The 10,000-nt window shown below is 39.9% G+C and overlaps 24 non-coding genes and 1 pseudogene across 24 annotated transcripts in view; all 25 read right to left on the minus strand.

Moving 5' to 3' along the window:
* The window catches only part of LOC143705846 (5S ribosomal RNA), a 119-nt gene extending 51 nt beyond the window's left edge, over positions 1–68 (minus strand). The window contains exon 1 of the ribosomal RNA XR_013192755.1: positions 1–68. This exon is cut by the window's left edge and continues 51 nt beyond it. This is a non-coding gene — a ribosomal RNA (5S ribosomal RNA).
* A 273-nt stretch (positions 69–341) lies between these two features.
* On the minus strand, positions 342–460 carry LOC143705847 (5S ribosomal RNA). Its single transcript, XR_013192756.1, has one exon. It is a non-coding gene; the product is annotated as a 5S ribosomal RNA (ribosomal RNA).
* Positions 461–736: 276 nt separating this feature from the next.
* Positions 737–855, minus strand: LOC143705848 (5S ribosomal RNA). The gene has a single exon (XR_013192757.1). It is a non-coding gene; the product is annotated as a 5S ribosomal RNA (ribosomal RNA).
* A 283-nt stretch (positions 856–1,138) lies between these two features.
* Positions 1,139–1,257, minus strand: LOC143705849 (5S ribosomal RNA). The gene has a single exon (XR_013192758.1). It is a non-coding gene; the product is annotated as a 5S ribosomal RNA (ribosomal RNA).
* Positions 1,258–1,531: 274 nt separating this feature from the next.
* LOC143705850 (5S ribosomal RNA) lies at positions 1,532–1,650 on the minus strand. Its single transcript, XR_013192759.1, has one exon. It is a non-coding gene; the product is annotated as a 5S ribosomal RNA (ribosomal RNA).
* A 276-nt stretch (positions 1,651–1,926) lies between these two features.
* On the minus strand, positions 1,927–2,045 carry LOC143705852 (5S ribosomal RNA). Its single transcript, XR_013192761.1, has one exon. It is a non-coding gene; the product is annotated as a 5S ribosomal RNA (ribosomal RNA).
* A 280-nt stretch (positions 2,046–2,325) lies between these two features.
* Positions 2,326–2,444, minus strand: LOC143705854 (5S ribosomal RNA). The gene has a single exon (XR_013192762.1). It is a non-coding gene; the product is annotated as a 5S ribosomal RNA (ribosomal RNA).
* A 273-nt stretch (positions 2,445–2,717) lies between these two features.
* LOC143705855 (5S ribosomal RNA) lies at positions 2,718–2,836 on the minus strand. Its single transcript, XR_013192763.1, has one exon. It is a non-coding gene; the product is annotated as a 5S ribosomal RNA (ribosomal RNA).
* Positions 2,837–3,110: 274 nt separating this feature from the next.
* LOC143705856 (5S ribosomal RNA) lies at positions 3,111–3,229 on the minus strand. Its single transcript, XR_013192764.1, has one exon. It is a non-coding gene; the product is annotated as a 5S ribosomal RNA (ribosomal RNA).
* Positions 3,230–3,505: 276 nt separating this feature from the next.
* On the minus strand, positions 3,506–3,624 carry LOC143705857 (5S ribosomal RNA). The gene has a single exon (XR_013192765.1). It is a non-coding gene; the product is annotated as a 5S ribosomal RNA (ribosomal RNA).
* A 483-nt stretch (positions 3,625–4,107) lies between these two features.
* On the minus strand, positions 4,108–4,226 carry LOC143705858 (5S ribosomal RNA). The gene has a single exon (XR_013192766.1). It is a non-coding gene; the product is annotated as a 5S ribosomal RNA (ribosomal RNA).
* A 276-nt stretch (positions 4,227–4,502) lies between these two features.
* LOC143705859 (5S ribosomal RNA) lies at positions 4,503–4,621 on the minus strand. Its single transcript, XR_013192767.1, has one exon. It is a non-coding gene; the product is annotated as a 5S ribosomal RNA (ribosomal RNA).
* Positions 4,622–4,894: 273 nt separating this feature from the next.
* LOC143705860 (5S ribosomal RNA) lies at positions 4,895–5,013 on the minus strand. Its single transcript, XR_013192768.1, has one exon. It is a non-coding gene; the product is annotated as a 5S ribosomal RNA (ribosomal RNA).
* A 276-nt stretch (positions 5,014–5,289) lies between these two features.
* LOC143705861 (5S ribosomal RNA) lies at positions 5,290–5,408 on the minus strand. The gene has a single exon (XR_013192769.1). It is a non-coding gene; the product is annotated as a 5S ribosomal RNA (ribosomal RNA).
* Positions 5,409–5,691: 283 nt separating this feature from the next.
* On the minus strand, positions 5,692–5,860 carry LOC143705842 (5S ribosomal RNA; annotated as a pseudogene).
* A 224-nt stretch (positions 5,861–6,084) lies between these two features.
* On the minus strand, positions 6,085–6,203 carry LOC143705862 (5S ribosomal RNA). Its single transcript, XR_013192770.1, has one exon. It is a non-coding gene; the product is annotated as a 5S ribosomal RNA (ribosomal RNA).
* A 276-nt stretch (positions 6,204–6,479) lies between these two features.
* LOC143705864 (5S ribosomal RNA) lies at positions 6,480–6,598 on the minus strand. Its single transcript, XR_013192772.1, has one exon. It is a non-coding gene; the product is annotated as a 5S ribosomal RNA (ribosomal RNA).
* A 281-nt stretch (positions 6,599–6,879) lies between these two features.
* On the minus strand, positions 6,880–6,998 carry LOC143705865 (5S ribosomal RNA). Its single transcript, XR_013192773.1, has one exon. It is a non-coding gene; the product is annotated as a 5S ribosomal RNA (ribosomal RNA).
* A 273-nt stretch (positions 6,999–7,271) lies between these two features.
* LOC143705866 (5S ribosomal RNA) lies at positions 7,272–7,390 on the minus strand. Its single transcript, XR_013192774.1, has one exon. It is a non-coding gene; the product is annotated as a 5S ribosomal RNA (ribosomal RNA).
* A 274-nt stretch (positions 7,391–7,664) lies between these two features.
* On the minus strand, positions 7,665–7,783 carry LOC143705867 (5S ribosomal RNA). Its single transcript, XR_013192775.1, has one exon. It is a non-coding gene; the product is annotated as a 5S ribosomal RNA (ribosomal RNA).
* A 276-nt stretch (positions 7,784–8,059) lies between these two features.
* Positions 8,060–8,178, minus strand: LOC143705868 (5S ribosomal RNA). Its single transcript, XR_013192776.1, has one exon. It is a non-coding gene; the product is annotated as a 5S ribosomal RNA (ribosomal RNA).
* Positions 8,179–8,661: 483 nt separating this feature from the next.
* On the minus strand, positions 8,662–8,780 carry LOC143705869 (5S ribosomal RNA). The gene has a single exon (XR_013192777.1). It is a non-coding gene; the product is annotated as a 5S ribosomal RNA (ribosomal RNA).
* Positions 8,781–9,056: 276 nt separating this feature from the next.
* On the minus strand, positions 9,057–9,175 carry LOC143705870 (5S ribosomal RNA). The gene has a single exon (XR_013192778.1). It is a non-coding gene; the product is annotated as a 5S ribosomal RNA (ribosomal RNA).
* Positions 9,176–9,448: 273 nt separating this feature from the next.
* On the minus strand, positions 9,449–9,567 carry LOC143705871 (5S ribosomal RNA). Its single transcript, XR_013192779.1, has one exon. It is a non-coding gene; the product is annotated as a 5S ribosomal RNA (ribosomal RNA).
* Positions 9,568–9,843: 276 nt separating this feature from the next.
* LOC143705872 (5S ribosomal RNA) lies at positions 9,844–9,962 on the minus strand. Its single transcript, XR_013192780.1, has one exon. It is a non-coding gene; the product is annotated as a 5S ribosomal RNA (ribosomal RNA).
* Positions 9,963–10,000: the final 38 nt, after the last annotated feature.

The following is a 10,000-nucleotide window of genomic DNA, read 5'->3' on the forward strand; positions in this document are numbered from 1 at the left end:
GGCCCGACCCTGCTTAGCTTCCGAGATCAGACGAGATCGGGCGTGACCAAGGTGGTATGGCCGTAAGCGAAAACTGCTGCCAAAATTGGGCAATTTAAAAGGTTAGACCATTAATGAAGAAAACTAAGAAGAACTTTTGAAAAAACTCAAACTCTTTCATGCTCTCTGAAGAATCTCAGAGACTTTTAAAGGCTTTCTGAAGAAGCTCAGTGAGTCTTTTTTTTAAAGTAAGAAGAACTTTTGAAAAAACTCAAACTCTTTCATGCTCTCTGAAGAATCTCAGAGACTTTTAAAGGCTTTCTGAAGAAGCTCAGGGACTCTTTTTTTTTTTAAATCAAAAAAGCTTACAGCACCTGGTATTCCCAGGCGGTCTCCCATCCAAGTACTAACCAGGCCCGACCCTGCTTAGCTTCCGAGATCAGACGAGATCGGGCGTGACCAAGGTGGTATGGCCGTAAGCGAAAACTGCTGCCAAAATTGGGCTATTTAAAAGGTTAGACCATTAATGAAGAAAACTAAGAAGAACTTTTGAAAAAACTCAAACTCTTTCATACTCTCTGTAGAATCTCAGAGACTTTTAAAGGCTTTCTGCAGAAGCTCAGTGAGTCTTTTTTTTAAAACTAAGAGGAACTTTTGAAAAAACTCAAACTCTTTCATGCTCTCTGAAGAATCTCAGAGACTTTTAAAGGCTTTCTGAAGAAGCTCAGGGACTCTTTTTTTTTTTTTAAATCAAAAAAGCTTACAGCACCTGGTATTCCCAGGCGGTCTCCCATCCAAGTACTAACCAGGCCCGACCCTGCTTAGCTTCCGAGATCAGACGAGATCGGGCGTGACCAAGGTGGTATGGCCGTAAGCGAAAACTGCTGCCAAAATTGGGCAATTTAAAAGGTTAGACCATTAATGAAGAAAACTAAGAAGAACTTTTGAAAAAACTCAAACTCTTTCATGCTCTCTGAAGAATCTCAGAGACTTTTAAAGGCTTTCTGAAGAAGCTCAGTGAGTCTTTTTTTTAAAGTAAGAAGAACTTTTGAAAAAACTCAAACTCTTTCATGCTCTCTGAAGAATCTCAGAGACTTTTAAAGGCTTTCTGAAGAAGCTCAGGGACTCTTTTTTTTTTTTTTTTTTTTTAAATCAAAAAAGCTTACAGCACCTGGTATTCCCAGGCGGTCTCCCATCCAAGTACTAACCAGGCCCGACCCTGCTTAGCTTCCGAGATCAGACGAGATCGGGCGTGACCAAGGTGGTATGGCCGTAAGCGAAAACTGCTGCCAAAATTGGGCAATTTAAAAGGTTAGACCATTAATGAAGAAAACTAAGAAGAACTTTTGAAAAAACTCAAACTCTTTCATGCTCTCTGAAGAATCTCAGAGACTTTTAAAGGCTTTCTGAAGAAGCTCAGTGAGTCTTTTTTTTAAAGTAAGAAGAACTTTTGAAAAAACTCAAACTCTTTCATGCTCTCTGAAGAATCTCAGAGACTTTTAAAGGCTTTCTGAAGAAGCTCAGGGACTCTTTTTTTTTTTTAAATCAAAAAAGCTTACAGCACCTGGTATTCCCAGGCGGTCTCCCATCCAAGTACTAACCAGGCCCGACCCTGCTTAGCTTCCGAGATCAGACGAGATCGGGCGTGACCAAGGTGGTATGGCCGTAAGCGAAAACTGCTGCCAAAATTGGGCTATTTAAAAGGTTAGACCATTAATGAAGAAAACTAAGAAGAACTTTTGAAAAAACTCAAACTCTTTCATACTCTCTGTAGAATCTCAGAGACTTTTAAAGGCTTTCTGCAGAAGCTCAGTGAGTCTTTTTTTTTAAACTAAGAGGAACTTTTGAAAAAACTCAAACTCTTTCATGCTCTCTGAAGAATCTCAGAGACTTTTAAAGGCTTTCTGCAGAAGCTCAGGGACTCTTTTTTTTTTTTTAAATCAAAAAAGCTTACAGCACCTGGTATTCCCAGGCGGTCTCCCATCCAAGTACTAACCAGGCCCGACCCTGCTTAGCTTCCGAGATCAGACGAGATCGGGCGTGACCAAGGTGGTATGGCCGTAAGCGAAAACTGCTGCCAAAATTGGGCAATTTAAAAGGTTAGACCATTAATGAAGAAAACTAAGAAGAACTTTTGAAAAAACTCAAACTCTTTCATGCTCTCTGAAGAATCTCAGAGACTTTTAAAGGCTTTCTGAAGAAGCTCAGTGAGTCTTTTTTTTAAAGTAAGAAGAACTTTTGAAAAAACTCAAACTCTTTCATGCTCTCTGAAGAATCTCAGAGACTTTTAAAGGCTTTCTGAAGAAGCTCAGGGACTCTTTTTTTTTTTTTTTTTTAAATCAAAAAAGCTTACAGCACCTGGTATTCCCAGGCGGTCTCCCATCCAAGTACTAACCAGGCCCGACCCTGCTTAGCTTCCGAGATCAGACGAGATCGGGCGTGACCAAGGTGGTATGGCCGTAAGCGAAAACTGCTGCCAAAATTGGGCAATTTAAAAGGTTAGACCATTAATGAAGAAAACTAAGAAGAACTTTTGAAAAAACTCAAACTCTTTCATGCTCTCTGAAGAATCTCAGAGACTTTTAAAGGCTTTCTGAAGAAGCTCAGTGAGTCTTTTTTTTAAAGTAAGAAGAACTTTTGAAAAAACTCAAACTCTTTCATGCTCTCCGAAGAATCTCAGAGACTTTTAAAGGCTTTCTGAAGAAGCTCAGGGACTCTTTTTTTTTTTAAATCAAAAAAGCTTACAGCACCTGGTATTCCCAGGCGGTCTCCCATCCAAGTACTAACCAGGCCCGACCCTGCTTAGCTTCCGAGATCAGACGAGATCGGGCGTGACCAAGGTGGTATGGCCGTAAGCGAAAACTGCTGCCAAAATTGGGCAATTTAAAAGGTTAGACCATTAATGAAGAAAACTAAGAAGAACTTTTGAAAAAACTCAAACTCTTTCATGCTCTCTGAAGAATCTCAGAGACTTTTAAAGGCTTTCTGAAGAAGCTCAGTGAGTCTTTTTTTTAAAGTAAGAAGAACTTTTGAAAAAACTCAAACTCTTTCACGCTCTCTGAAGAATCTCAGAGACTTTTAAAGGCTTTCTGAAGAAGCTCAGGGACTCTTTTTTTTTTTTAAATCAAAAAAGCTTACAGCACCTGGTATTCCCAGGCGGTCTCCCATCCAAGTACTAACCAGGCCCGACCCTGCTTAGCTTCCGAGATCAGACGAGATCGGGCGTGACCAAGGTGGTATGGCCGTAAGCGAAAACTGCTGCCAAAATTGGGCTATTTAAAAGGTTAGACCATTAATGAAGAAAACTAAGAAGAACTTTTGAAAAAACTCAAACTCTTTCATACTCTCTGTAGAATCTCAGAGACTTTTAAAGGCTTTCTGCAGAAGCTCAGTGAGTCTTTTTTTTTAAACTAAGAGGAACTTTTGAAAAAACTCAAACTCTTTCATGCTCTCTGAAGAATCTCAGAGACTTTTAAAGGCTTTCTGCAGAAGCTCAGGGACTCTTTTTTTTTTTTTAAATCAAAAAAGCTTACAGCACCTGGTATTCCCAGGCGGTCTCCCATCCAAGTACTAACCAGGCCCGACCCTGCTTAGCTTCCGAGATCAGACGAGATCGGGCGTGACCAAGGTGGTATGGCCGTAAGCGAAAACTGCTGCCAAAATTGGGCAATTTAAAAGGTTAGACCATTAATGAAGAAAACTAAGAAGAACTTTTGAAAAAACTCAAACTCTTTCATGCTCTCTGAAGAATCTCAGAGACTTTTAAAGGCTTTCTGAAGAAGCTCAGTGAGTCTTTTTTTTTAAACTAAGAAGAACTTTTGAAAAAACTCAAACTCTTTCATGCTCTCTGAAGAATCTCAGAGACTTTTAAAGGCTTTCTGCAGAAGCTCAGTGAGTCTTTTTTTTAAACTAAGAAGAACTTTTGAAAAAACTCAAACTCTTTCATGCTCTCTGAAGAATCTCAGAGACTTTTAAAGGCTTTCTGAAGAAGCTCAGTGAGTCTTTTTTTTAAAGTAAGAAGAACTTTTGAAAAAACTCAAACTCTTTCATGCTCTCTGAAGAATCTCAGAGACTTTTAAAGGCTTTCTGAAGAAGCTCAGGGACTCTTTTTTTTTTTTAAATCAAAAAAGCTTACAGCACCTGGTATTCCCAGGCGGTCTCCCATCCAAGTACTAACCAGGCCCGACCCTGCTTAGCTTCCGAGATCAGACGAGATCGGGCGTGACCAAGGTGGTATGGCCGTAAGCGAAAACTGCTGCCAAAATTGGGCTATTTAAAAGGTTAGACCATTAATGAAGAAAACTAAGAAGAACTTTTGAAAAAACTCAAACTCTTTCATACTCTCTGTAGAATCTCAGAGACTTTTAAAGGCTTTCTGCAGAAGCTCAGTGAGTCTTTTTTTTTAAACTAAGAGGAACTTTTGAAAAAACTCAAACTCTTTCATGCTCTCTGAAGAATCTCAGAGACTTTTAAAGGCTTTCTGAAGAAGCTCAGGGACTCTTTTTTTTTTTTTAAATCAAAAAAGCTTACAGCACCTGGTATTCCCAGGCGGTCTCCCATCCAAGTACTAACCAGGCCCGACCCTGCTTAGCTTCCGAGATCAGACGAGATCGGGCGTGACCAAGGTGGTATGGCCGTAAGCGAAAACTGCTGCCAAAATTGGGCAATTTAAAAGGTTAGACCATTAATGAAGAAAACTAAGAAGAACTTTTGAAAAAACTCAAACTCTTTCATGCTCTCTGAAGAATCTCAGAGACTTTTAAAGGCTTTCTGAAGAAGCTCAGTGAGTCTTTTTTTTAAAGTAAGAAGAACTTTTGAAAAAACTCAAACTCTTTCATGCTCTCTGAAGAATCTCAGAGACTTTTAAAGGCTTTCTGAAGAAGCTCAGGGACTCTTTTTTTTTTTAAATCAAAAAAGCTTACAGCACCTGGTATTCCCAGGCGGTCTCCCATCCAAGTACTAACCAGGCCCGACCCTGCTTAGCTTCCGAGATCAGACGAGATCGGGCGTGACCAAGGTGGTATGGCCGTAAGCGAAAACTGCTGCCAAAATTGGGCTATTTAAAAGGTTAGACCATTAATGAAGAAAACTAAGAAGAACTTTTGAAAAAACTCAAACTCTTTCATACTCTCTGTAGAATCTCAGAGACTTTTAAAGGCTTTCTGCAGAAGCTCAGTGAGTCTTTTTTTTAAAACTAAGAGGAACTTTTGAAAAAACTCAAACTCTTTCATGCTCTCTGAAGAATCTCAGAGACTTTTAAAGGCTTTCTGAAGAAGCTCAGGGACTCTTTTTTTTTTTTTAAATCAAAAAAGCTTACAGCACCTGGTATTCCCAGGCGGTCTCCCATCCAAGTACTAACCAGGCCCGACCCTGCTTAGCTTCCGAGATCAGACGAGATCGGGCGTGACCAAGGTGGTATGGCCGTAAGCGAAAACTGCTGCCAAAATTGGGCAATTTAAAAGGTTAGACCATTAATGAAGAAAACTAAGAAGAACTTTTGAAAAAACTCAAACTCTTTCATGCTCTCTGAAGAATCTCAGAGACTTTTAAAGGCTTTCTGAAGAAGCTCAGTGAGTCTTTTTTTTAAAGTAAGAAGAACTTTTGAAAAAACTCAAACTCTTTCATGCTCTCTGAAGAATCTCAGAGACTTTTAAAGGCTTTCTGAAGAAGCTCAGGGACTCTTTTTTTTTTTTTTTTTTTTTAAATCAAAAAAGCTTACAGCACCTGGTATTCCCAGGCGGTCTCCCATCCAAGTACTAACCAGGCCCGACCCTGCTTAGCTTCCGAGATCAGACGAGATCGGGCGTGACCAAGGTGGTGCTTACAGCACCTGGTATTATCAGACGAGATCGGGCGTGACCAAGGTGGTATGGCCGTAAGCGAAAACTGCTCAAAATTGGGCAATTTAAAAGGTTAGACCATTAATGAAGAAAACTAAGAAGAACTTTTGAATACTGAATCTCAGAGACTTTTAAAGGCTTTCTGAAGAAGCTCAGTGAGTCTTTTTTTAAGTAAAAACTCTTTCATGCTCTCTGAAGAATCTCAGAGACTTTTAAAGGCTTTCTGAAGAAGCTCAGGGACTCTTTTTTTTTTTTAAATCAAAAAAGCTTACAGCACCTGGTATTCCCAGGCGGTCTCCCATCCAAGTACTAACCAGGCCCGACCCTGCTTAGCTTCCGAGATCAGACGAGATCGGGCGTGACCAAGGTGGTATGGCCGTAAGCGAAAACTGCTGCCAAAATTGGGCTATTTAAAAGGTTAGACCATTAATGAAGAAAACTAAGAAGAACTTTTGAAAAAACTCAAACTCTTTCATACTCTCTGTAGAATCTCAGAGACTTTTAAAGGCTTTCTGCAGAAGCTCAGTGAGTCTTTTTTTTTAAACTAAGAGGAACTTTTGAAAAAACTCAAACTCTTTCATGCTCTCTGAAGAATCTCAGAGACTTTTAAAGGCTTTCTGCAGAAGCTCAGGGACTCTTTTTTTTTTTTTAAATCAAAAAAGCTTACAGCACCTGGTATTCCCAGGCGGTCTCCCATCCAAGTACTAACCAGGCCCGACCCTGCTTAGCTTCCGAGATCAGACGAGATCGGGCGTGACCAAGGTGGTATGGCCGTAAGCGAAAACTGCTGCCAAAATTGGGCAATTTAAAAGGTTAGACCATTAATGAAGAAAACTAAGAAGAACTTTTGAAAAAACTCAAACTCTTTCATGCTCTCTGAAGAATCTCAGAGACTTTTAAAGGCTTTCTGAAGAAGCTCAGTGAGTCTTTTTTTTAAAGTAAGAAGAACTTTTGAAAAAACTCAAACTCTTTCATGCTCTCTGAAGAATCTCAGAGACTTTTAAAGGCTTTCTGAAGAAGCTCAGGGACTCTTTTTTTTTTTTTTTTTTTAAATCAAAAAAGCTTACAGCACCTGGTATTCCCAGGCGGTCTCCCATCCAAGTACTAACCAGGCCCGACCCTGCTTAGCTTCCGAGATCAGACGAGATCGGGCGTGACCAAGGTGGTATGGCCGTAAGCGAAAACTGCTGCCAAAATTGGGCAATTTAAAAGGTTAGACCATTAATGAAGAAAACTAAGAAGAACTTTTGAAAAAACTCAAACTCTTTCATGCTCTCTGAAGAATCTCAGAGACTTTTAAAGGCTTTCTGAAGAAGCTCAGTGAGTCTTTTTTTTAAAGTAAGAAGAACTTTTGAAAAAACTCAAACTCTTTCATGCTCTCCGAAGAATCTCAGAGACTTTTAAAGGCTTTCTGAAGAAGCTCAGGGACTCTTTTTTTTTTTAAATCAAAAAAGCTTACAGCACCTGGTATTCCCAGGCGGTCTCCCATCCAAGTACTAACCAGGCCCGACCCTGCTTAGCTTCCGAGATCAGACGAGATCGGGCGTGACCAAGGTGGTATGGCCGTAAGCGAAAACTGCTGCCAAAATTGGGCAATTTAAAAGGTTAGACCATTAATGAAGAAAACTAAGAAGAACTTTTGAAAAAACTCAAACTCTTTCATGCTCTCTGAAGAATCTCAGAGACTTTTAAAGGCTTTCTGAAGAAGCTCAGTGAGTCTTTTTTTTAAAGTAAGAAGAACTTTTGAAAAAACTCAAACTCTTTCACGCTCTCTGAAGAATCTCAGAGACTTTTAAAGGCTTTCTGAAGAAGCTCAGGGACTCTTTTTTTTTTTTAAATCAAAAAAGCTTACAGCACCTGGTATTCCCAGGCGGTCTCCCATCCAAGTACTAACCAGGCCCGACCCTGCTTAGCTTCCGAGATCAGACGAGATCGGGCGTGACCAAGGTGGTATGGCCGTAAGCGAAAACTGCTGCCAAAATTGGGCTATTTAAAAGGTTAGACCATTAATGAAGAAAACTAAGAAGAACTTTTGAAAAAACTCAAACTCTTTCATACTCTCTGTAGAATCTCAGAGACTTTTAAAGGCTTTCTGCAGAAGCTCAGTGAGTCTTTTTTTTTAAACTAAGAGGAACTTTTGAAAAAACTCAAACTCTTTCATGCTCTCTGAAGAATCTCAGAGACTTTTAAAGGCTTTCTGCAGAAGCTCAGGGACTCTTTTTTTTTTTTTAAATCAAAAAAGCTTACAGCACCTGGTATTCCCAGGCGGTCTCCCATCCAAGTACTAACCAGGCCCGACCCTGCTTAGCTTCCGAGATCAGACGAGATCGGGCGTGACCAAGGTGGTATGGCCGTAAGCGAAAACTGCTGCCAAAATTGGGCAATTTAAAAGGTTAGACCATTAATGAAGAAAACTAAGAAGAACTTTTGAAAAAACTCAAACTCTTTCATGCTCTCTGAAGAATCTCAGAGACTTTTAAAGGCTTTCTGAAGAAGCTCAGTGAGTCTTTTTTTTTAAACTAAGAAGAACTTTTGAAAAAACTCAAACTCTTTCATGCTCTCTGAAGAATCTCAGAGACTTTTAAAGGCTTTCTGCAGAAGCTCAGTGAGTCTTTTTTTTAAACTAAGAAGAACTTTTGAAAAAACTCAAACTCTTTCATGCTCTCTGAAGAATCTCAGAGACTTTTAAAGGCTTTCTGAAGAAGCTCAGTGAGTCTTTTTTTTAAAGTAAGAAGAACTTTTGAAAAAACTCAAACTCTTTCATGCTCTCTGAAGAATCTCAGAGACTTTTAAAGGCTTTCTGAAGAAGCTCAGGGACTCTTTTTTTTTTTTAAATCAAAAAAGCTTACAGCACCTGGTATTCCCAGGCGGTCTCCCATCCAAGTACTAACCAGGCCCGACCCTGCTTAGCTTCCGAGATCAGACGAGATCGGGCGTGACCAAGGTGGTATGGCCGTAAGCGAAAACTGCTGCCAAAATTGGGCTATTTAAAAGGTTAGACCATTAATGAAGAAAACTAAGAAGAACTTTTGAAAAAACTCAAACTCTTTCATACTCTCTGTAGAATCTCAGAGACTTTTAAAGGCTTTCTGCAGAAGCTCAGTGAGTCTTTTTTTTTAAACTAAGAGGAACTTTTGAAAAAACTCAAACTCTTTCATGCTCTCTGAAGAATCTCAGAGACTTTTAAAGGCTTTCTGAAGAAGCTCAGGGACTCTTTTTTTTTTTTTAAATCAAAAAAGCTTACAGCACCTGGTATTCCCAGGCGGTCTCCCATCCAAGTACTAACCAGGCCCGACCCTGCTTAGCTTCCGAGATCAGACGAGATCGGGCGTGACCAAGGTGGTATGGCCGTAAGCGAAAACTGCTGCCAAAATTGGGCAATTTAAAAGGTTAGACCATTAATGAAGAAAACTAAGAAGAACTTTTGAAAAAACTCAAACTCTTTCATGCTCTCTGAAGAATCTCAGAGACTTTTAAAGGCTTTCTGAAGAAGCTCAGTGAGTCTTTTTTTTAAAGTAAGAAGAACTTTTGAAAAAACTCAAACTCTTTCATGCTCTCTGAAGAATCTCAGAGACTTTTAAAGGCTTTCTGAAGAAGCTCAGGGACTCTTTTTTTTTTTAAATCAAAAAAGCTTACAGCACCTGGTATTCCCAGGCGGTCTCCCATCCAAGTACTAACCAGGCCCGACCCTGCTTAGCTTCCGAGATCAGACGAGATCGGGCGTGACCAAGGTGGTATGGCCGTAAGCGAAAACTGCTGCCAAAATTGGGCTATTTAAAAGGTTAGACCATTAATGAAGAAAACTAAGAAGAACTTTTGAAAAAACTCAAACTCTTTCATACTCTCTGTAGAATCTCAGAGACTTTTAAAGGCTTTCTGCAGAAGCTCAGTGAGTCTTTTTTTTAAAACTAAGAGGAACTTTTGAAAAAACTCAAACTCTTTCATGCTCTCTGAAGAATCTCAGAGACTTTTAAAGGCTTTCTGAAGAAGCTCAGGGACTCTTTTTTTTTTTTTAAATCAAAAAAGCTTACAGCACCTGGTATTCCCAGGCGGTCTCCCATCCAAGTACTAACCAGGCCCGACCCTGCTTAGCTTCCGAGATCAGACGAGATCGGGCGTGACCAAGGTGGTATGGCCGTAAGCGAAAACTGCTGCCAAAATTGGGCAATTTAAAAGGTTAG

The sequence above is a fragment of the Siphateles boraxobius genome, unplaced genomic scaffold (assembly GCF_051911475.1).
Source record: "Siphateles boraxobius isolate OS27281-9 unplaced genomic scaffold, OSU_SipBor_1 396, whole genome shotgun sequence".
Classification (NCBI taxonomy): domain Eukaryota; kingdom Metazoa; phylum Chordata; class Actinopteri; order Cypriniformes; family Leuciscidae; genus Siphateles; species Siphateles boraxobius.